The 21,443-nt window shown below is 44.3% G+C and overlaps 1 protein-coding gene and 1 pseudogene across 5 annotated transcripts in view; both read left to right on the plus strand.

The window, feature by feature from the left end:
* Positions 1 to 21,443, plus strand: part of Elmo1 (engulfment and cell motility 1) — a 532,260-nt gene that overhangs the window by 228,379 nt on the left and 282,438 nt on the right. The gene's annotated exons all lie outside the window — the stretch shown is intronic.
* LOC101999133 lies at positions 15,480 to 16,434 on the plus strand (annotated as a pseudogene).

Here is a 21,443-nt window from a genome sequence, read left to right on the forward strand (position 1 = left end):
TCCCTCCTGTGCACACGTGTCCTCTCCATGTCCCTCCTGTGCACACGTGTCCTCTCCTTCTCCCTCCTGTGCAGCTGATAATCATTTCGTGATAATAGCATAAGTCAGGTCTTAGCCATAGGAGTTGATTATCAGATGTGGCTCCACGCAGCTTGCTACAGTTCCCCTCTTTTGTTTTGTAAAGCAACAGGTAAGAGTAGAGGTCTGATCTCTGTTAAAAATGGAACATGTACTAGTGTCTGTCCAGGTGTCATCCACTCAGAGACCACTAGACCTGTCCCGTGTCTTTTTACAGAGGTGGGAGTTAGACACCAACCCACATGCAATCAGACTTGCTCTTCTTCAGGTTGATGTATGCTTGCCCCAAGTGCAGTGCACAAGCCCCGCATCCTGTGCTCGCTTACATCTCTAGCCAAGCTTGGGGAGACTGTCCTGCTTCAATGGCCGCGAAGGCCTGAATGATCATAACTGCATTGCGATGCTGTGAAACCCTTATGTGACAAATGCACCATAGGTATACCAGGGAGGCAAGCACCATTAAGCCTGCCAGGGCTCCTATTCCTGCCCACTCCCTCAGATGATCCATGGCTGTAGATGATCCAGGAGGGTAGTCCTTCTGCCAGGCTGGTATCCATGTGTGTGGAATTTGCAGTCACCATCGCCACTCACAGCTTTTCCAGTTGTTTTTCGAATTCACCAGACCAATTACCTAAAAGACAGCTAGACAATTCTTTAAATTTTTCATATCACACACAGCTCCAGATACTTCCATTTACAGTCAAGCTGAGCCAATTGCCAGAGGACATCTATCTGAATCATGGCCACAGCCGCGGCTGTGCTTGCAGCAGCAGCAAGGGCAGTCAGAACTGGTAGCGGAGGGCACAGAGGAGAGGAAGGGGAGGCAATCTTGCTTTCCCCTCCATGGCTTTCCTCTGCCTGCTCCTGTCATTAGGAGTGGTTTTGCCATGACCCCAGGAGCAGTCAGAAACCACTGCTCCTTCAGCAGTCCCTTAAATAACATACCCCAGCTCCCATATCCCCGTGGCTCATTTATTCCTGTCAGCTGAGTGCATGGAAGACACCTTCTCCCTCGTGCACCTCTTTGGCTTCCCTAGGAGCCCAGCTTCTGCTCTGAAAGAGCCCCGCTTAAACCATGTTTTAGGGAATTTGGGCATTGTCAATCTGTCTGGCTACTTCCTGCTGAGTGGGGACGTTGCATTCTTACGGGATTTTACTGCAATTTACTGCCATTTTCTAGCCGAGCTCGGACTCAGGTCGCGGCAGCAGGGGAGAGGCGAAGCGTGGTTGTGCTGCCGCAGCTGCTCACGCTCCACTGCAAACTCAGGAGGTCTTGATAATTCAATCCACATGAATATAACTCCCTTCCTTAGCGTACCTTGTTCGGCAGCAAAATTCAGATCTCTACCAACTTGTCCCAGGATGACACATTAAGATTGCCAGAGATGGCAAACCAAGAGGCAATTGTGTCACATTCAACAAAAAACCTCTCCAATGTGCTCCGTAACAGCTCGTTAAGAGCCAGAAAAATCAGGTGTGATGTTGAAGCACCCATTCTAAAATCCCATTCTCTCTTTTAGTTTCACTTTGATCCGTCCACTTTAGTCGCGGCCCTAATACCCCCAGCTCTCCCTTCTTCTACTGGCGAGAGTGGAAAACCTGCTTTTTCACGGATCCCCAGCCTTTACCTGAGGATTTTCCGGTGCACCCCTGACTGCAGCAAGTTCTGGGCTCCATGGAGAGAGGTTTGGAGGTTCCCCGTACGGGCCACCATCTGTCCCCGTACGGGCCACCAACTGTCGCATCTCACCCTTGACCCGCAAGGATGACACGACACTGGAGCTCTTCCTGCTGACAGTTTATTCAGGATCTTTTAAACAATTGTATCTCTCTCTCTTTTCCCCTCTCTCTCCCCTGGCAAACCTCTCTCAGCCCTTAAAAGGCACAGGCTGCCAACCCCGGATTGCCAGGTGGGCACTGCCCATAGGTTCACGCATATGCAAGCAGCTGACAATCATTGCGTGATAATAGCATAAGTCAGGTCTTAGCCATAGGAGTTGAATATGAGATGTGGCTCCATGCAACTCGCTACAGTTCCTGTGTTTACATGTAAGACAGTTAGATTGAATGCTCAGGGTAAGAGTCTGAGAGTGTGTGTACTAGACTCGTGTTCCCGTGTGGTCATGTATTTATGTCTGCCTTTTAAGGTTGTGTGATCATTCATGTATCTCTGTACCAGAAATAGGGAACATGATAGGAGAAAACTGGAAATGGAATGGCCTGAAGCTAATTTGTTGTAAGAATTAGGGAACAGAAAGAATTGATAGTCTCCTATAAAAAGCCATTGGCGCTGTCCTATTTTTAGGTTTCCTAGTGACTCAGCCCTATATATGGTGCTCAATTATTTTCAGTCCCGAGGATGAGTAAGTTTGCTGCATAAAGCTCCCTGTTACTAAGGAGCCACACTGGAGATCCTGGCCCTGCAGGGAGCTACCCTGAGTGGGAACTCCTGGTACTGTCATTCGGATGCTCCCTTTATCTCTGCAGTCAGTGCCTCTCTCTCTCCTCTCTGCATGCCTAATTATGTAATAGTGTCATCTTCTCCCACCCTCTCCTTCTCGTGAGAGAAGAAATAAGGTCTAGCCTGGGCCAAGCACATACAGCCAGAGCTGGTTGGATAAGCGTTGCTGTGTGGAATTGGCACTGTAGGCTCTACCTGGCACAGGGGCTTATCCTCTCTGAGTCTCTTTTCTCAGATTCATTCTTTGCTTCCATCCCAAAGAGTCTGAAACAGAGGCAGCCAAGGCACTGGGGAATCACAGGATGGTATTTTGAAAAGGTTTTCAGATCCCTCACAAAGTCGTGTCTGAGCACACAGGTGCAGCTTTCTTTTGTTGTGTGTTTAGCCCATGAATGTTTTCTTTACACTTTTTAATAACATTTATTTTGGGGATCAATATGATGATGTCCCTACAGGGGAGGCTTGGAGAGGAAATTATGAGAGAGCAAAACAAATGCTCAGGGAAAACCCCACCTTCACCAAGTGAGCCGGGCACAGGACCCACACCTTTCCTTCACTTGCTTTCACTGAGTTGTGGGATTCGTTTTTGTTGTTGTTGTGGGGCTTTTGTTGTTTGTTTGTTTGTTTGAGACAGGGTCTCGTTATTTTGCCTTGCTGGCTCAGAACTAACAGTGATCCCCTCATCTCACTCTTCCCGAGTTCTGAGAATCGAGGCACGTGCCACTATGCCTGGCAGAACTGTGTGTTTGTCTGTTTGCTTTTCAGGTCTTTTTGTAGAGCCCAGGCTGGCTTCTTACCTCCGACCACAGGGTGCCAACTCTGTAGTTTTGTCCTACCACACCTAGCTTCCAGAACTGTGCACCACAAATGTTCATATGTTATCAATAAAGTTAGGTAATTTCATAGATAAGCATTTCATAACAATGTTGGCCCATGCTTTAGGAATGGGTTCTTCCATACCTGTGCCCATGTGGGGGCATTTTTATATTTCACAGAAGGATTCTGTAAACATTTCTGAGTAACTTTTGACCACATTTAAGATTATTTCCTTGGGAACAATTAATCATAGGCGTCAGTCAAAAATGTGAGAATGCTTGTGGAACTCTTAAATTAAATTGAAATTATTGTTTGTACTTCTTAATTTAAAAATTTTTCTTGATACAAAAAATTTTGACAAAGATTAGTACAAGGTAGATTTTTAGTCATTGTTTTAAGTATTTTGTATTTGTGTTTTCAATTAACTATTTTGATATTTCTTTCAAAAAGCTCTAATTGTGTGTGTGCATGTGTGTGTGTGTGTCTGTGTATGTGTTTAAAGTACTTGGGTGCATGTGCCTGCAGAGGCCAGTAGAGGGCACTAGATTTTCTTGAACTGAACCTATATGCCTCTGTGAGCCCCTCCCATGTGGGTGCTGTGAACTGAACCCTAGCCCTCCATAAGGGCAACAGGCACTTTTAATCGTTGAGTGATCTGCCCAGCCCCTAATCACTGTAATTTGTATTTGCTATTGAAATTGTTCTATTTCCGAAAGAGGTTTTCACTGTGGATGACTCAAAACTCTAGATAACTGAAATGACTTAGAGAAAAGCCAACCACCTTCCTTTGCACATTAAACATACATACACACACACACACACACACACACACACACACACACACACACACACACACACACACGCATGCACCCCTCAAAACTGTTGGGAGCAGTGAGACCCCAGATCCTGAATTTCTTGTAATCCCCTGATCTGAGTGCCTACAGCTGCTCTGAGCACGAGACCTTCAGGAGTTCCTGATGGCAGGAGAGTGGTTTCTGGTGGGTTTGGCTGGGGCGTGGCTATCTCTATATAATCTGTTCCTGAACACAATAAAGGGGGCATTCTTGGGGAATTCAAGGATGACCCATGTCGCTGTCTCTCTGTCTGTGTGTGTCTGTGTATTTTAACCTCCAGCTCCCTCGCCCGAAGCTCGCGAACTGGGTAATAGCGCAGAGTGCAGACACGGGGGCACAGTGTGTGACAAAAACAAGTTAGATTTGTATTTTCAGATATTCTTCATGATTATTGAAATGACTATAATTCCACTGTGATATAATTGTATTATGTATTTTAAACCAAATGAAAATAAACCATATATTTTCCAAGAGAGGAGCTAGAACAGATGACTTTTGTGCTGTGGGCTTAGCTTTATCAGACAGGCAGTTATAGGTGTTTGGCTGTGTATGTCTCTTTTCCCCCTCCTGCAGAAACCATATTCAGGCTTTTCTCTTACGTTGGTCTAGGAACTCATGACTGAATGATTATTGTGATTTTGTAATGTCCATCTGAGCTCATTGTCTGTGCAACCAAGCAAATGCAAGGTGTCTCTCTGAGCGCTGTTGTTCTTTACAACCAACAGCCTGTGGTTAGCATAATGTTTGCTCTATGCTCCTGCAGACATTTTATCACCAGAATTGGAGTTTGTAAATATTAGCCTATTGATCTTTTCTGCTCCTCTGGCGAATATCATCAATCCTTGTTGCATAGGTAAAGGATAAAAGTAAATCCCCAGGTAGACGACTGTTTGTATGGTTGTGGAATGATGCAAGGTGGTATGACCACATAAAAATCTCCAAGCTTTTTGAGAGGCTTGAATTTTATTTGATTCATAAAATCTAAGCAGTTGTGTCCCGTTACTCAGCCTTGTGACTTGTGACATGTATCATAATGATCAGACTAGAAATGATCAAATAACATGCTAAAACTATACTTGATTTATTCTGCAGAAACTTCCTGCCATTTGCTTTATTTTTACATTTTAGGATCAATTTATTGAAGAGTCTAGAGTTCCTCCAGATTCTTCATCTATCTAGGAGATTATCACCTAACTAAGAGACCGTCTTATTCCATGGAGTCACCAAAGACCAGCTTTTAGAGTGACCACAGATGTATAAGCGTGTAGCCTCTGAGAGCAACCGTCTGCCATCACTGTATCTTCCTTGCATGATTGCACATGTTATGGAAACCATTTTTTCTTTTGGTTCAGAATAAAGGTGAATGTCTTCTCATTAGTCCTGTGGACCCATTCAGGGATGCAGAAGCATCTTCCAGTATTCAAGAAAAAGTATACATGTTAGTATTTCCATCCTCTCCAGAAAAGAAGTCTGGAGTTTACAGATTTTGTTCAATAGTAGAATGCTTGCTTAGCGAGAGCACAGTGCTGGGTTTAGTCCCAGCATGGTTGGAGGTTGGAGGGGGTCTAAATGATGATGAGGGAGGAGAAAGGGGAGAGGAAGAGAGAGAGAGAGAGAGAGAGAGAGAGAGAGAGAGAGAGAGAGAGAGAGAGAGATTGATTCTGATTTCTTCTAAGGTCATGTGGCATATTTCTGCTGTCTGCTTTTTGTGCACCTTGAATTAAGAATTACTTTTCTATTGCAATTTATTTTGGATCTTTTCATGTAATCAATAATTCTTAAAGTAGCATTGTTCTGCACGTCACAAGCCATGCTCCTTCAGACAGTTGCCTACTTTTAAGTGTATGTGCCTGTTTAAATACTGCCACAGTGCACGTGTCTGTTTTCCTCACTGCCTTTGAAGGCTTGGTTCAAATCCTACTGAAACCCCATCAACGCACACCATTGACACGGGCAGACTCAGAGCATCTAGCCATAGACGAACGATCTCAACTGAGACAAGGCAGCAGCCCCAGAAACAGTTTTCATTTTGAGCACAAATTAGAAGTTATCCGCCAAACTAAAGAAAGCATTGCTCATCAGAGAAAACAAACAGAATTCAGGATCTCCACAGCTGGACACTGACAACATCTGCAGAGTATTCCAGAACTCTCTGGCACATGAGGCGCAAAGACCAAAGAAACCAGGCACGTCCAACCCCATGATGAGCCAGGTGCTGAGACTGACGGGCGGAGGATGGAAGTCTGCCTGTGAAGTAACCCCACAGGGAAAACAGACATGTTTGCATGAGTGAAAGTCTTAGCAGGGAAATGAGGAGTCTCAGGAGAGAAATAGAAACAGTGGGAAGCAGCCAAGTGGAAACTCAAGAAATAAAAAGTCTAGTTCCCAAAATTCCCCAGTAGGTGATGAATCTGTAAATGTAAACTCTTGACCCACACGAGGACAAGTGTGAAGTCTTCCAGCTCCTTCCACTTGCACTGATGAAGTAGAAGCAGATAGGGCAGTTTGCTTCCTCTGGTAGACCTCATCCTTGGTAGCCTCGAGGAAGCCAGATTGGTGGTATGCACAGTGAAGGGAGAGACTCGAACTAGGCTGCAGAGGAGGACCCTGGTTCCTCTGTCTTTGATGTGACCCTCTAATTTATGCAGCTGGTGTGTCAGGCCTTTGGAGAGCAGCTCTGTGTCTGTCCTTGGCTTTTTCTGTTGTGAGGCCCTGAGAGTAGTTCAGCCTTGGGTGTTTCTGTCCTCTTCCCTGCAGAGCCGAGTGTGGGCTGAACAAAGGAGCAAAGCTTCGATCTGACCACCACTGTTCCCCTTCTGACTTTCTCTCCTAATTCTCACGTCCGTATTGCTAATGCTTTAAGGGAGATTTATAAGAATTCGTATTAATTCTTGCCACATTACTTACTATGATGGAAGAATATTTACTATTTTAGCAATCAGGTTGTATATGCTCATCCCTAAAAGTGAACATATTGGCCATTATAAACGGACCTGCCTTTTATCACCGATCCCTACTTTTGTGTTAAACATTTTCCTCAACAACCTCAATGACTGAGTTCATCCTTCAGGATGATTCTTGTGATAGTCATCCCTAAACTTTCTTCCCTGAAAAATTATTACACGTATTGTAATGTATCTGTTGACTCTTGATCGCTCTGCTGTGTCAGCCTCCAGCCACTGAACCACGAGCATCTTAGGTCCTGCATAGTAAATGATTCTATCAGGTGTCCACCCCTCTTGACATTCTGTAAGGTTTATGTGACAAAAGGAAGACCAGCAAAAGTATGGCTCCTTGTGAAACAATAGACCCAGGGAGAGAATGGGACTAATGTTTTTGGTGTGCTTTTATGATCAAATGGCAGGGATGTCTTAGGTAGGGGTGCTTAGAGAGGGACCTTCCTTGTGGAGCTTATTGCCTTCTGCTGCCACTAGATGGCAGCATCTTTGCATAGTTTTGCACACACTCCCTGGGCCTCTGAGCAGAGATGAGAGCAGACAGCAGGTTAACGCCAAGCCCCTCCCTAGTTCACTCCTGTGAGTCTGATTCAGTTTGGATAAACCAAACAGCAAAGTTGCTTTATCCTTTGTTTGTAAGGGATGGGGCGGAGGAGAGGGAGGAAATATATCTTACATGATATCACACACATTTAAAACATTTAATACTTTATGAAAACGTGTATATAGTATTCTTTTCTCTGATAAAATAACCAATTCCGTCTGTCCTGGCTGCCTTGTTCAATACCCATCTCAGCGATAAACGTTTTTCTTTTATGTGGAATGCATTGCTGTGTCCTAGATACAAATCTTTATGTACACTTCTCAGTTTACTTTAAAATCAACTGGGATTTGCTTGCTAACTAGGTGTGTATGTCTGTCAAAAACCCCTGGCTGGTATGGAGAACTTCAAAGGCGACCCCACCTATGTGTTTAGGGCAAAGACATCTCCAGCAATGGCAGGCTGTTCAAATGACACTGAATAAATGGGATGGCCACAGGGAGGGCAGCTTGGTGAACACCACTGATTTGAGACATGCTGCAGAACCACTCCCCAAACCCATACTTTATCACATCTGGACAGATGTGGAGAATCTCGTGGCTTCTGAGCCGGGCCTGTCTTAGGCATGACGCTGGTCACTGGGCAGGCAGATGTTTTTCCAGGGAAGTTTATTTGTGCTACTTATAGCCATATATAAGGATATCTATACTTATATCCACAGAAACAGTGGTCTCCCAAATCAGGGATTTGGAATCTCTCATTACTTTTATTTTTGAAGAATTAATTGTATTATTTTAAGTTGTGTGTACCTGTATGTACCTGTATGTGGATATGTGCCCACAAGTGTCGATGCCTGTGAAGGCCAGTGGTGCCTGCTTCCCTGGGGTTGAAGTTACAGGCAGTTGTGAGCCTTGTGACATGGGTGCTTGTAACCATTATTTTTATTGTGATAAGCCACACAAAACAGTCACCTAAAGGAATTCATTCATTGCACTCACAATGTGGTATACCAGCACTCTGATGCCAATAACCATTGTACTTTATCTTTTCATTTTGATATAACTTCAAATTGGAGAAAAGGTATAAAAATAGTCCAAGAAGAAGGAAATCTTTCATAACTGTCAACCAAACGCACCCTTCCCATTCCATTGCTCATTCATTGGTTGGTGTGTTCTGCCTTTGTGTCTCTGCATGTGTGCGTAGACACATGCACATTCTCCTCTACTCCAACACTCTTGCAGGCATGGTGAGGCCCTGGGCCTTGTGTCCATAGAGACCGTGGCTTACACTTCTTTAACAAGGCCAGTAGTACAGTTGTAAACCCTGAAAATTTACGGTTCATACAATACCCCGTCTTTCTCAAATTTCACCAAGTGTCACTCGCATGTTTTTCCCTAGTGCAGGATCCTTCTGCACTCAGTTGCTGTCAGAACCCACAGAACTGATTTCCTTTGTGTTCCTCGACCTTGGTGTGTCCCGAGGAGTGCTGCTCACTGCCTGTTTTGCTGATGTTCAGGCTTCTACTGTATCTTAGGCTATCCTTGCTCTGTGGAAATGTATCTTGATTTTCAGTATTAACTTTGTAAACATTGTTAATCATACAGTTCCTCCAAAATTCTGTTGGGGTGACATTTCTTAGTTTTACTGTGTAAGCCTGTTTTACTCCCATGGGCTGCAGCAATAACGGATTTAATTCCCCAGGAGCACATTGAGAATCTGCAGCTTAACTTTGTATTCAAGAGTCTGTAACCAGAGTTTTATGACATCAGGACCCTTAGGCAGAATGGAAAGGTCTGCCATGATGCATTCTGGGTAAAGCCACTGTTCTTTGTGCATTACTGCGGAGTTTGCTGTTGCTGTGCTCACCTCTCAGATACTGAACGGGAGTTTGCAGTGAGAGTGGTTGTGAAAACTAGGCCACGCCTTCAGTGGGACACGAACTCCTGAGGCCCCGGCTGGGCTCTCATCTTTCCAGGGCAGGATGCATCACTGTGCACCCCACCCTTCAGTCTGACTTTCCCCCGCCGGGCAGGGTCCTGCTTCTACCTGGGAATAAGTCGGTTGTTCCAGTTCTGCTTTGCAGCTAATTTCTCGTGACTTCTTTAGGTCATTATTTTCCAGCTGACACCAGGAGCAGGCTCTTGAGGAAGTGGCATGGCATTGCATTCTCCTCTCCAGCCCCTCACCCAACCTCTCCTAAATATTTGCTTCTTCTGACCCAGCCTGATGAATCTGATAACAACTTGGCATGAAAATGTTTCTGCTCTTGTTGTAGCGGATTAAATGGCATGGACAGACAGTGACAGCTGTTTGTTCCTCCTAAGGAGGAGTTCTCTGCTGCTTTGAACTCATGCACGTTTATTTTGGAATTGATGTGTGATTAGCCAACCCCTTACACAAGAAGAGAACTAAGGCTTCAGCTAAAGGTTAAAGCTCTGTTGCATTGCGAAACACAGGTTAGTTTCCCTGGGCTTCCTACCAATGCTTACCTTTCCTTTGGGGATTCCAACTGCACTAGCTGCCACATCTTCGTCTCCTTCCACCCAGACAAGCTCCTTGTGTTTCTTTGTCAGCAGCGTGTGCTGCCTTCTCATGAATTCTGGTCAGGTGCCTCAGAAACTGTTCTTCCGTTTGCGTTTGACTGATATTATATCATGATTAGACTCCAGTTAGGTTTTTTTTAAGGAACAGAGTAGAGGCAAAGGACCCTCCATCACAGCATGAAGGGATGTGTGCTGTCTCTTGACTTTTAACACTGTTCTTATGGTCTTCCTGTGCTCTGTAGTTTGCGGTTCAATTGCTATTTCTTTAAAGTGAAATACTGTGAGTTCTGCTTTTAACTCTCTGTATAAAATGGGGGACACTCCGAGTCAGGATACAGAACCAGAGTGTTGCTTCATCTGCTCCGAGTTCTTTTGCAAATTTTAACCTCTACCTGAAAAGCATGGTTATATTATGTTGACAAAATATACCAAGTCTTGAGTGCTCCTCCGGGATTTTTAGGGTGATTCTCAGTGGATTCTGAGCTAAATTCCTACAAAAAGCACAAGAGAAGTGAAGTGATTTTCAGTATTAGTTAACGTTCTCCAGGACACAGGAGTGAGCGAGAGGAGCTAATTATCAGAAGTTGCTTACATGGGTCTTAGGAGTTTCTCACCTGCCTCCTACAAGATGGAAACCCAGGACAGCTCATTGTCATGGAAGGCCGGGGCACAGAGAGCTGATAGTCTGAGTCCAATGAACCTAAAGTCTGAGAAGTAGGAGCCCAAAGGCAGAAGACCCATGCTCTAGCCAAGGCAAGTGTAGATTTTGTTTCCCTCCACGTTTTTCGTTCTCCTTGAGTCTTTACTAGACTAGATGGTGACCACCATATTGGGAGGGTCACCTACTTTACAGACCTATGAAGGAAGTGTGCTTAACCAGATGTGGGCAATTACATGGTCTACTCAAGCTGACAGCCGAAATTAGCTGCTGTGTTCTGAATGTTCCCCTCCAAATCAGGTTGAAATGCGATTGCCATTGTAATGGTATTAAGAAATGTGACCTTTGTCAGGTGGTGGAGGCGGCACACGCCTTTAATCCCAGCACTCAGGAGGCAGAGGCAGGTGGACCAAGTTTGAGGCCAGAGAGAGTTCTTGGACGGGCTCCAAAGCTACATGGAGAAACCCTGTCTCGGGAGAAAAAAAAGTGTGACCTTAAGGAAGTTATTCAGCCATACAGACTCCACTCTCATGAATGGATTAGGGGGATTATTGAAAGAGTGGCTTAGTTATCACTGGCGTGGATGCAAAGGATATGGTAAGGCCTCGTCCTTCTATCTACCATATGCTCTGTTTCTTCCCGCCACACCGCCTTTGGGACAGCCCTCACCAGACTGATCTTGAACTTCCAAGTCTCTGGAATATTGGGCCAAATTAGCTTCTATCAATAATAATGTATTCAATCAGTGGCATTTCCTTAAAGGAACAGAAAAAAAAAGATGAAGACATTAGCCATCCCATTAACCATCCTACTAGAGCGAGCCTTCCAGTTTCTGACTTCCCATCCAAGTGACCCTACCGGCATTGATTTTGAGAGGAGGAAATTTATTTCTGTCTGTGAGTTGTTCTGGAAACTGATTTTAATCAAATATATATATATCCCAGAAATAGAAGTAAAATAGGTATGGATTTATATCGTTTCATTCACTCATGACTCCTCTTGGCCTTCGTATACACTGAGTATTAAACAACAAGTCAACCTAAAGGGCTGGAGGAGCCCACACACTTCCAGGACTTAGTCCCCCAGCGGCTCAGTCAGCCACTCATTGGCAGTGCACCTTGGACAACTGTCACAGCGACGTCCTCGGCACAGGGATGGGAATGAAATAAAACCCACAGCAGAGGAAAACAAATATGGGTAGGCTTTCAAAATGAAGCTACTATTTAGAAGGTCACCTTTGTTTATTTCCTAAGGTTTCATTCCGCTTATGGTTCCTGGCACGCTCTCAAAATTAGTGTGCTGTAACTTGAATATCACTAATCATCTATGCTTCCAATTGGAAAGGAAAATTAATTTGCTCTGTTGCTGGGGAACGGTGGTACCAAGCCCTGTTCCCGTGGTGCTCCTGCACCCCCCTTGCTCGGTTGTTCTCGCTGCTGGTGTTTCTTGCTTGGTGAGTGGTTCATAGCCAGTGCTATGGTGTCAGGAGAATTTGCCGGCTACATATGTACAGAAGGCTTCCAGGCTGGGCAGAGAAAAGTAAGTTTATATACGTCAGCCCCCAGTCTTCCTTAGAGCAGGCTGTGCTTAGAGAACCGACCATCCATCAAAGTACCCAGCTGGAAAGGCGACCTGTGATTCCTTGAGGCTTTTCATTTCAATCCCATTGAGAACACTTCCTCCTGTTTTCTACCTGATTTTAAACATACTGGGTGTGTCTGTTTCTGCGTGGGGCCCCATCCCCCCTGAAATATGTACCCAAAGTGCTCCCTAAATATTTTCTGCTGCTATAGCAGCTCTATGCCTTGTCACTGAGCTGTGTATTCCCACTGATTTATCAGAATCATTTGGCATAAACTATACATATTTCTGAAAGCCATGAAATATGTTCTTTTATTTTCTTTAATTTTTCTTGCTATTTTTGTGTTTGTACCAGTAGCAGTGACAAGACAATGATTGGTTCTAGGTTTCCATTGCTATTTTTATTCTCCGATTCTTTCTAGGTTTTATCATCACCAGGAGAAATTATTCTGTTTTACTAGACACACCATGTCACAGTGTTTTCTCGTTTTCGTTATTCTCAGTCACCTTAAAGTTGTTCCCTTCATTGAGTTGATGCATTGCCATACATCTTGATATTTAAAAAATATTAAATTTATGTTTAATCACGTGCACATTGCATGCCTGTGTGTGGTGTCTGCTGAGATCAGGAGAGGGCTTTAGATTCCCCGAATCTGGAATTACAGGCAGTTATGAGCTTTCCAGTGTGGGTCTTGGGAACTGAGCTTGGGTCCTGTGCAGGAGCAGAAAGTACTCCGAGCCATCCCATCTCTTCGGTTCAGCTTTGATGTTTTTACTTATTCGATATATTGTGGTTCTGTGATTTTCTATTTATAAACACAAGTCAACCAAGCATGTTTGCTCTTAACAGCTTCTCTTTTCCGCGTGTATACCTGGGTGTTTGAAGATGTTCATGGCTCTTAGTCTGGCTGTTGCCTTCTGTTCTCTTTGTTCTTTAGCAGTGTCTTCCATGGAAGGGCTTTGTCACCGCTAGAGATCAGGAGATAAGCAGGCCTTCAATCCGGAAGCAGTCCTCTTATGTGATGCTTTGCCGTTCTCAGGAAGTTCTGAATAGGAAATGGCAGTGAAGGGATCGTGTCTGGGAGTCTCTGGGGAGCTTGTGCAAGTACAGAGTTGTAAAAGGCCACCTTGAAATTAATTTATGCAGCTTGCTGGACTCTCCCCAGAAGTTCTTTCTGGTAAAATAAAAATCGTGTATTCTCTCCCATAGCAAGCCCTAGAAATTAGCTTTGTTCTCTGCTCTGCCATTCCAAATACTACTCAGAGATTGTATGTCTAACCTGTCACCTCCTGTCATTAACAGTCACTTTCAAACATCACAGGCGAACTTCCAGTTAAAAGCCTGCCCACCCTTCTGCACTGAGACTGGAGATGCTGTCCATTCTAATGTGAGGAGCATGGGCCGTTTGTTGGCTTTTGAGTTGGTCGAAGGGAAGAGGGGGAGCAAAGGTTTGAGAAGCGTTTGAAGGGGACTCTGTGTATGGGTCTGTGGCGGGGCAATTGGACCGAGCAGCGATTTGGTTTCCCTCGCCCTGGAGGGAGGACTTGCTCCAAGCCTGACAACGCCTTCCGTGATGTGCCAGTGTTGTCGTCCCGTTCCAACTGGACAGTGACATTTGCTGAGCCATTTTAAAGCAGTGTGGGCAGTGGCCAATTTGTATTGTGAGATGGTCACTCTGGGTGACAGCCTGCTGTGAAGCCCAGATTAAAAGTTTGGAAGGAACAAACACTGATACGCTCACCCTCACATTCTCCCCAAATCCCTTTCCCTTTTCCTCCTTGTTTTTCCTGCTTCTGAAGTGTAATGTGCTGTTTTCCTTTTCCCTGTCTCCCTATCCTCCCCACCGCCTTGCTGTGTGTTCCCTCCACTCTGACTTTCCCCACTCTGCCGTGTTTGGGGGCATTCTTAACCTATCGGGGAAACCAGTTTAAATCTGAAGTGTTCTAAGGCAGTGTGATTTTTATAGTGGAAAACTATAGGCCTCGGGGATGGCATTTAGAGGCCGGTGATAGAGGCGAGACTGCCATGTGTAGCTGCGTGTGAGCGCTTTTAGGGTTATAATGCAGTGTCAAAGGTGGACTCCACTGTATTGTGGGCCAGCTGATTTCATTTTAGCCGGATGCTGACCTCTCTCTGCCACGTAATTATCAGTTTTTCAGCCGTAGATCATAGCGTGGCTGCCGTTCAATGAGTAGAACCAGGTGCTAGAGTAGGGAGTTTTTACCCAAGGGACCCAGTGGGCGCACACACCCTTGGACATCTAGCCAGCAATGCCATTTAAACTCAATTGCTTGATGCTGGATTACGAGAGACCTGACATTTGTCCCCAGACAGCTGCTCAATGCAGATGGCTGATGAGCTCCGAAGCTTCAGGCTGACATGTCCAGATGCCCAGGGGTAAACTGATCCTTTTCTTTTTAGGCACAGTGTCTGTGCTGACTCTTTAGAAAAACAATCACAAGCCATTTCAATTTCTTTTCCAGCTGAAGCTTAGGGCCTCAAGTTTTGATGATTAAACCGGATTGCTAATATCTTTCCCCAGGCATCATAAACAGAAGTAAGCTTGCCTCCTTTCATGGGTGTCTCAATGAAGTGGGACCTTTTAGTGCTGTATACTAACAACAGAAAAGTGAGCTGGCTGGTGACACCCTCACGGCGGGAATGGCGTGAAGCCTGGGATGGATAACTCATTCTCTTGAGATGTGTATGTGAGCTGGGGTAAGCTGGGCAAGGTTCACGACAAAAGATTTAAGCCATTAGTCAGGGTCTCATGCACGTCATTAAGGAATTGGGTAAGTGCTTCCAACAGATGCAGGACTGGAGTGGAGCTGTGTGTTACAATCTTTTTTATATCTATAAGGTTTTATATATGACACAAGCTAGGACACGTATGTTTCACCAAAAGATACGCAGATGTGACTCACCAGCGTCCTCATTAGAGTGACATCGACTTTAAACCCTGAGTGGCAATCCCTGATTCACTGCCGTGATGCCAAGGGAAGACAGGATGACCTGGAAGTCCAACGACTTCCTTAAGATCATCCAACTGTTGGATGATTACCCAAAATGCTTCACTGTGGGAGCAGACAATGTGGGCTCCAAACAGATGTAGCAGATCCGCATGTCCCTGCGAGGGAAGGCTGTGGGGCTGATGGGCAAGAACACCATGATGTGGAAGGCCATTCGGGGGCACCTGGAAAACAGCCCAGCCCTGGAAAAACTGTTCCCGCATATCCGGGGGAGTGTGGGCTTTGTGTTCACCAAAGAGGACCTCACTGAGATGAGGGACATGCTGCTGGCCCATAAGGTACCAGTTGCTGCCCATATTGGTGCTATTGCCCCATGTGAGGTCACTGTGCCAGCCTAGAACACTGGTCTGCAGCCCAAGACAATCTCTTTTTCCCCCCAGGCTTTAGGCATCACCATTAAAATCTCCAGGGGCACACTGAAATTCTGAGTGATGTGCAACTGATAAAAACTGGAGATAAAGTAGGAGCCAGTGAAGCCACGCTGCTGAACATGCTGAACATCTCCCCCTTCTCCTTTGGGTTGATCATCCAGCAGGTGTTGGACAATGGCAGCATTTACAACCCGGAAGTGCTTGACATCACAGACCAGACTCTGCACTCTCACTATAGGGTGTCCAGAATGTTGCCAGTGTTTGCTGCAGATTGGTTACCCGACTGTTGCTTGGTGCCACACTCGATCATCAATGGGTCCAAGCAGGTTCTGGCTCTGTCCGTGGAGACTGAATATGCCTTCCCACTTGCTGAAAAGGTCAAGGCCTTCTTGGCTGATCCATCTGCATTTGTGGCTGCTGCCCTTGTGACTGCTGCCACCCCTGCTGCTCCTGCTGCTGCTGTTACTGTAGCCTCATTCAAGGCTGAAGCAAGGAAGAGTTGGAGGAATCAGATAAGGATATGCGATTTGGTCTCTTCGACTAACCCTCTCAAAGCAACCAACTCAGATAGCTTAGTCTGAGAAACATGGAAATAAAAGCTTACTTCTGTTAAAAAAAGTATAAAAGATATGCAGATGTGAGCATGCAGGCTTGGGGAATCATTTCCACCATGGTGGTCTGTCTTTGACCTTTCCAAAGCCACCAATGCAGGCAGTGTTCAGTGCTCTTTCTGGCTTATGGTCGTCAAGGTTCTGTATGGAGCCAACAGGGAAGAGAGCGGCCTTTTAGAAGGAATGCAATTTTCTCTGGGCTTTGCATGTAACAAGCTGATATCAAAGCAGGGTTTTACCCCATGTATATCCCTTAAGGATTACTGAGGCCAGATGTTGTCACAAGCCTTGAAGCAGTCAGAGGAGGTAGAAGTCCATGGTTGTCATAAAAATCCTTTCGGAGACCCTGCTGTAATTATTATCTCAAAAGTATTATCAGAACTCTGAGATTTTGAAATATATCTTCTTTATTCCACTTGAAATAAATTCTCTGATTATTGGTCCTATTTATAACCACAGGAATATTTGAAACCGTACATTCCAATGGAAATCAAAGGAGTTTTAGACATTGAATCCATTGCCACTGTGATATGTCTCCTCAGTGACCCTCCTTGGACACTCAGGTGGTCACTCAGGCCAGCAGATAGTGTCATACACAAGGGGAGCTCCAGCCCTGGTTCTTGGTGGTGAAGTTAGAGAACAGGGCATGATATTGCTGCCCTCCAGTCTAACTGCAGAGTGTGTCTCTAGAGCTAAAGGAGTATGTTTTAAATTCTGAGCTACTGTAAATGTAATTCTTAGAGATATTGTATAAGTCAGATTACGTTATAATACAGAAATAGCATTTCACATTTCACTGAAGAGTAAAGTCTTGCAAAATGTGTTTGCTATAACAGAAGCTTCTGCGTGTCCATTCCCACCTCACCAGGACCCAGGTTCCCTGAGGCTCTCTACCCCCTTGGCTCCACAGCAACGATCAACTTGCTCAGAGCTCACTGAGATGGGGAACAGGGTGGGTTCTGTGAATATCGCCTTTGGAGCCTCAATTTGCTGTACTGAATATTTGTAGGAATACTTGGCTCAAGTGTCCCAAGGAGCTGCTGCCTTTCTTTCTCAGCATGTGTCTGCTTTCAGGCTGCTGACAGGAGACTGAGCGTTGCCGTGAGTTCCAGTTCTGTTGGAATTGATAATGTTTCAGCTCAGAAACAGTCACTGGCAACTGACTGACACAGCTTAGCTGGGCACATGTTGTGACTCTTGAGACAGAGTTCACCTTTTCCCCATTTAACTGGTGAAGCCCCCAAAAGAGGGAGAGAAGTGTAGTCAACAATCCTAGTGTCTGGATGGGGCCCCGGGAGACAGGGAAATGTAAACTTGTTGAAATGCCTTTTAGTCTTATGTTAAAGCATCAAGAGAGCATTTCCTGGGCATTACGAGTTAGTTTTGTTTCTGAAATATCTTAAGTGGCTCAGAAGAGCACTTCATTTTGAAATGACCTTTTTTTTTTGGTTGGAATTTTTAGATAAAACCGCAGTCTCTCTCACCTCAGCCTTCACACAATTCTAAAGAACAGGGTGTTTCAAAGGAGAAGAGGATCAGAGCTGAAGGTGACAAGGGACCCATCTGGAATCAGTGGTGTCCATAGGGAACTGCTGTTTGTTTTTTGTTTGTTCTGATGTTGTCCTCACCGTGGCCCTGAACACTGTCTTTGAGAATTATCTTCAGGATGGTGGCTGGGGGCTCTTCTCACCCTGGCTCCTAGTACTATCTGGTCGTTTGTATCCTTTATGTGTTCTAAAATGTTTTTGAAATAGTATGTGATTAATCTCGAAACTTTCCTTTTCCTGGACGGGCAATAGTGTACAGTTCCAAAGCTCTGACACAGTAGGAATCTCCCAGCACTTTCCTCTAGGGCTTGTTTTCCTCTTTAATAGAGGCAAGGATTATTCCTGGCTTTTTTGACGAATTTTAGGTTTTTTATTTAGCACCGATTATACTCAGGGGAAGGTGAGGTATAAATACATTCTTTAAGCTCTATACACTTTACAGGTTCTCATAAATTAAAAGAGAAACAAGGTCTGGTTTTAGGAATAAAGTAATGAATTACTTGTAGTTAATAATAATAAGTTGATTCTCTCTGTGTATCTACATGTATATGCCCGTATGTCCTTGTGCAGCGTGCCACTCTGAATGAAGGACACATTATGTCCAGTGCAATCTTTTGAACTATCACCCAATGCCTATTATTATTTAGATATTCTAAAAAAATATTATGTCCATTGTATGAGCTCTGGTGGACTCAGAGATACATAAATGTGTACATTTAGGAGTTTTATAAACAAAAAGTACAAGGGAAACATCTCAGCTGCAACTTGTCTCTGAAGCTTCTTTTTTGTGTGTTTTTAAAGTATTTTATTTATCTCTAATTTTTATGTGTGTGTATATGTGTGTTTTTGTTTATATGCACCACACGCATGCCCGAGACCATGGAAGCCAGAAGAGAGGGTTGCATCCTCTGGAATATGGAGCAACCATGTGGGTGCTGGGAACTGGACCCCAGTCTTCTGCAAGAGCAGCCAGTGCTCTTCACCGCTGAGCCATCTCTCCAGCCCCATTCCTGATCGTCTTATCTTTTGAGTCCAGTATGTTTGAATGATTCAACATCGCTGCAGTGTTTGTCCCCGATGCTGCTGTGAGGTTTGACGGCATAGCTTTAAAAGGATCTGAAGCAGAGCAGAAGCCCATTAATGCTCAAGCTACACTTGAGTGAGTCTTTAGAGCAGCACACTTCTGACAACTTCTGGGCTAAGGATGGAGAGAAACAGGCTGGCAGCCACTTGGATGTTGGCCTTAGAAACTCTTCCGTATGCTCTCGGGCTATCATCTAGACCTTGGTACCCACTCTGCTCATTTGATACTGACATTTTTGATATTCACACATGGACATGCAGAGAAAATGATGATGGCTGCCTATCTGACAACAATTAATTTGCAAAAATCTCTCTCCCCCAAGTTTAGAAACACTAAAATTCGGAGGAGTGAGAAAAGGCTTCTTAGAATCAATGAAAGATGGTAGTGATAATTCTGAATCCTACTAAGTAAAAACAGAACTTACAGAATTTTCAGTGTGAGCTGAGAATCATCTCTGAATTGTGGAGTTTCGTAAGAGTCATAATTCAAAATTGTAAATCCAGGCTCTAAGAGTTGAAGTGTCTTCACTTCCTAATGTAAAGCACCGTTCTCTTGCGATGCTCACAGATATTAACAATGCATTCAGAACATCTGGAGTGACTCAATTTGCATATTTAAATAAGGGATTAAAATTCTTTTTTTCTTAATAAGTCAGCTGCTTGTTTTTACTCTTAAAAATCCTACTTAAAAGATATTCTTTTAATTAAAAACAGGAAGATCCAGGGAAAATGTCAGCTTTTGCTCCCCGGCACATCTCAAGTCATAGCTGCTTTCTCTTACAGTGTTGAATTTTGTAGCCATAGCTTGTCATCTTTTTAGAAATATGAATAAAGCAAAAAAGCTAGTATGGCATTTCTTTTCAGGGTCTCATTAAACATTTTTAAAAAGCCTGTTCAAGGACTACTTAATTCTGTCTAATGTCTGACTTTGTTGTCAGTTGTCCACTAAGCAGCCAGCCTGCAGTTGAATGTCAGGGCCAGGACCTGTGACTGGTAGGACAGGAAGACTAACAGCGAAGGTTGTAGTGCTCTGTAGAACATTGTAGCTTTCCAGGTAACCTAGCAACCTTGCCGTCAAGTTCCTTCTGGAAACACAATGTATCCTTTTCTACTCCAAACTGATCTTTGACCGCAAGGCTCCTTTTTTAGCACCCTGCCAGGTTCTTCAATATTAAGCTATACAAATCTTTATACATGTTTACTGTTTTTAGGAGTTCCATGTTTAACGTCTAGAAACTTTTGCTTCATCTGTCATTAAACTCTTGAAGTCACATAGAGTTTCCATTTGCTAGGATTCATATTTAAAGACTGCCCACTGTGGCTGGTGCCTCCTGCAGCGGGTTTAGCGTGTTCAGAAGCAGGTGTCTGAGATTATGCATAGCTTAGATTTTATCTAGGGGTTCTAATATGACTTCTCAGTAATTCTTTTTGTGTGAATGAAAATTTCAGGAGCTAGGCCTGGAAGGTGAGCAGAGAGACACCCAGGACCGGCATACCCACTTCAGAAGTTAGTGATGTGCTTGTGCAGGCAGCCTTAGAGAAAGCGTTTGTGTTCTCTTATCTTCCACAGCGGGGGGCCTTTTACTCCTTGTGGGAAGTGCTTCTCAACAGCTGCCTTTTGTTTTCCAGGGAGCTTGGAGCCATTCTGTTTTCAGAACCCCCTGAAACTCATTAGTTCAGAGTAACTTAGAGTAAGCGTGAAGAAAAATATCCTAAGACACTGAACTGAGTTCAAACCTCTACACTTTGCGCACTGTGATTCTCGCTCTTCTGTGACTCTCATTTCTACTTTCTCTGCTGTGCCCCTCCCTCTGTCACTTAGAAATGCTGCCACACCTGGACTATTGTAGAAAATGAAACTGTGTTTCGCCAAGGTAGATGTTTCTTTGGTTATTTGAGGGTTTTCTGTAGCAATTTGGTAAAATCCTCTACAGTGAAATGCTTAGAAACAAGTAAGAAGAAATTTCTTGTATATTTTTATAGTGTACCAGTTTTATCCAGTTACCAAGCCATTTTCCCAGGATGGCATAGGTTGGACATCTGGCATTGCTGTGCTTGGGACTAGAAGTAGTTCAGAATCTAGAAGTTTTGGGATTTTAGAATATTTGCATAGATGTTATTTACTGACCATCTTTAGTCTTAAATCTGATATTGTCTAAAATTAAAAAGTCCCTGAATAACATGTTGGTGCTCCAAAAATTTCTAATTTCAGGTTTTGGTTGTCAGCTTAGGGATACTCGGCCTGCAGTTAAAGTACCCCATGACTGAAGTGACTTAGGTCTCTAATTCTGGTCGGAGGGACAACTCTGGGA

This window comes from Microtus ochrogaster, unplaced genomic scaffold (genome assembly GCF_000317375.1).
Source record: "Microtus ochrogaster isolate Prairie Vole_2 unplaced genomic scaffold, MicOch1.0 UNK66, whole genome shotgun sequence".
Taxonomy (NCBI): domain Eukaryota; kingdom Metazoa; phylum Chordata; class Mammalia; order Rodentia; family Cricetidae; genus Microtus; species Microtus ochrogaster.